The sequence below is a fragment of the Hylaeus volcanicus genome, chromosome 8 (assembly GCF_026283585.1).
Source record: "Hylaeus volcanicus isolate JK05 chromosome 8, UHH_iyHylVolc1.0_haploid, whole genome shotgun sequence".
NCBI classification, from domain to species: Eukaryota; Metazoa; Arthropoda; class Insecta; order Hymenoptera; family Colletidae; genus Hylaeus; species Hylaeus volcanicus.
In genome coordinates, this window is record NC_071983.1 from 18,506,385 (window position 1) to 18,510,185 (window position 3,801).

Genomic DNA, 3,801 nt, shown 5'->3' on the forward strand with positions numbered 1-3,801 from the left:
TCAAATCACCTCCCGAACCACTCCTTTCAATGAGTTACAACATTTTTGGGACACCCTGTATATACTGATAAATATATAATAGAAAAATTACTGACATCACTACTTCGGAGAGTATACCTTTTTAGTGCAATTTCTTAACAATTTTATATACGCGAGGTACATTCTAACGTCGAGTTCACGATTTATTCATGCATAGTGTATACTGTACACGAATCACAGTGTGTACATACAACATTAGAAATAGCGACAAAGTAAGTACAGAAACATTACCAGATGCATAGCAATAAAATAAATATTAAAATTAGGAACATGAACATTTTATAATAGAGGACAAATGAACTAACAATAAGTATTAAAATATGAACTGTATATTTTAAAATATGAAAAAATAAAGAAATATTAATGAGCATTGACATCTTAAATATCGATCAAGAGCATTTATCAGTTAAAGAACTTTCGATATTTGATTTTATGAAGTGTTGTCACAACTGCATGTTTGTCTTTGGCGTACTTCCAAATGATGAGTTTTAATTTTTTCCATTATCAAACCGATTTGATTTGTCTAACGTTGTCGATAGATCAATTCAAATTTCTGTCACGTTAAACATGCTTTGATAAACATTTGAAAATAACGTTTTCAATTTACTTAAAATCTTCGAATTTGTTTTGAATTTTGCGATCAACACTTTCGATTTCTACGATACATTGATTTGGAGTGTACAGGTAACCCTCCTATAACACGGTAGGTAGGTTCCTAAAATATGCCGTGTTGTGTGAAACCATGTTGTATGAGACCCAGAGCTAGTACAAAAAGAGGGGTTATTTTTCTAAAACTTATTAAAACCAAATTTTTTTTTTAATTCTACAGAAACAACTTAATTTTTATTAAAAATATAAAAGTATGTACGAGACAAATAAAAAAAGAAACAAAAATATTATTTTAATTTAACGCAACTTTAATTTATTAAATTTCTTCATCGTCACTGTTCAGGATAATCAACCGAGAACGTTTTTTCGTGGAATGATATCGTCTTCACTTTCAGAACATTTTTCTTCATTTAAAGTTCTTGCATCTTCTTCCCCCTTAAAAAAATCTGTAATTTCACTTTGCTTCCTGGTTCTTACCATACTTTCTGCAACACTGTATATTTAACCGTTTGAGTCCCAAGCGTCACGATTGTGCTGTTGAAATATTTTGTCGAAAAATCCCAGTACATTTCAGATGGTATGAACAACTGTCGCAGTCAGTGACTGCACTGACTGTCGAAGTAGCGCGCTCAAGTTGACTGACGCACGTACATCACGTAGCTGCTTCTTTTTTCGACACAAAATAAGACGAGCGCTATCGCGCCGCTTGGGCTTCTTTCACTTGATTAAGTGAACGAAACCCGCGCTGTTCGGGTTTTCTTTCGACCATGCTTTTTCAAAAGTCTCTGAAACTCAAACGGTTAAGACGGCAAACCTCGTCGCGGCTGTAGAAGTACAGTGTTGTACAAAGGCTTTTGCAATTTTCTTATCGTATTAGAGCGAAACCATGTTATAGAAGGGTTCCCGGAATTTATAAATCGTGTTATAGCGAAACCGTGTTATAAGATGCCGTGTTGTAGGAGGGCTACCTGTATATACTAATTTCAGGATTTTTTTAAAAAGTGATCTTATCAACAGAATGTTCTCGATTACCTGCACAATGACATGGATCACCAACTCTTACCGACAAGTACTCTACGTTACCGACCGAGTAGCCCTCTCTCTTTTTTCACACTCCAAACCCTTGCTATTGTTTGATTTCTCATAAATTGTTCCATAACAGTGATTCAATTGTTACTAACATTTTTTTTTTGTATTCAAATAAAAATTACGAATCATTCGATATTAGTCCCATATTTACACGAATAAAAATTTACAGGTAGATATTTAATTTCTCTCGTAGCTGTCATCCTCGAAAGTTATAAATCTTTAATGGAATCGGTAATATCTTTTTTATTTTTAAAATCAGAGAACAGTATTTTCAAGGGCTATCAAAATGAATTCCGTAGTCAAATCGCCGTCGTGTTCGAATGATATCTATGAATGAGTATTAGGTATTTGCAAATTTTACTTTATTATTCTCCCTATTGACGGGATTGTAGACGTTGAAGTTAAGATGTTTCTATATGAGACACAGTGCACGACATCATTTGGCAGAAATTAAGTTGGTAATGCATCAACTGCTCGTCTCGGCAGCACTTAATGCTGTAAAGTTGTTGGATGGCACTGTTATCACCCCTAATAGTTCCTAACAGTTCAACGCACAGCTCACGTTTTGCCCCGGAGTCTGACACTGCAACCGTGAGTTATTTACTTAATGTGGCCATTACGTGCGCCTCAATGGCGCTTCATCCTGATTTACTTGACAAGCATTTATTGCTTCTATCTCGGCTAGCGATATTAAACTCTCTGCTCGCATTCCCTATATACGCGCGTTACACACTCCTCCACCTACGTAGCAAATCTCCAGTATTGGCTCAGCGAAGTGCATCGAGGGAGGATGATCGTCGTGTCACGGCCTAACCACAAACACACCAACGCAACAGACCGTTTAATAAATTCTGAATGCTTCTCGAAATTCTAATAGTCTATCCCGATCCGTTATCTTCATCTTAGCTCTGATTTTCTCATCATTCATTTTAACGGTTACCAGCAATTCGTTAACGACAGGAGATCAAAAAGACTTGAAACAATCTTGTTTCAACGTTATTCCTATTAAAACTGTAACAAGGATTAAATTCCGGTTACCGTTAATAGAATAGTGAAATTATCATGAATATAAAATCAGCGTGAAGTAGAAAACATTGAGTTTTCCAAACTTTACCAACGAATTCGCTGAGCTGATTTTCAACGAACTTGTGAAAGAGTTTTGCGAACAATCGATGTCGGAGAGGTGTTGCGTTAATTTTGAGTCACATTGCACTCGAGTAGAACCTACAATAGTTGTAGTTAGCAGATAAAATTTGAATAAACCAAGATCCTCGATAGAACGAACCAAATTCACGAGAACGATCGAACATTCGAACAAAGAAGAATTCTTGGGCGTAAAAAATGTCCGATGAAAGCGATGCTGGCAGTGCGCGAAATTCCGAACGTAAATTTTCGCCGGTGGTTGGCAGTTAGGCATCCTTTGCCATGCGTAGCATCTCTCGTCGTCGTAGCGCCTCGGTTGAAACCTCGTAAACCCGGGAACGACCAATTAAATGAAACGAGCAGCGCACTGATGCACTCTCTGACTGGTTGCCTGCCTGCCGGCATTACCTACAGGTTATACGGCTCGCGGAATTACCCTCAAATTATACAGTTGTTACCGATGTGTGCACTTCCCCTGCGCGTGGTTCACTATACTTACGGCTGGATAACAACCGGTCTGCTAGCAACGCCACTACGTCCGAGAAACGCTCTTTTCTCTCGCTATCAAGCTCCTCGGGCTCGAACGAAACACCCGTCAACAACGACTCGCCAATTCTTAGCAAAGCTATACTTGCTGTTCATTTATTCGATCACCGGCTAACCATAAAGAAAGTGACGGTTATGGAAGCCGTTCATGCGCATTCGATTTGACTTAACCTGTCCACATGGTTCCAAGAACCTACAAACATTGAACACATTCGTTCGTTTCTTCGTATAATTTTAATCGGGATTGATACTCACCACTTAACTTTCGAACATTCGTAAAACTACGATTACCTAAACGTCCATTCGTACTTACCCTAGTCGCAATTATTATTGGCAATTTTGATGGACCATATTGATGTGATATCAGTTGGCTAA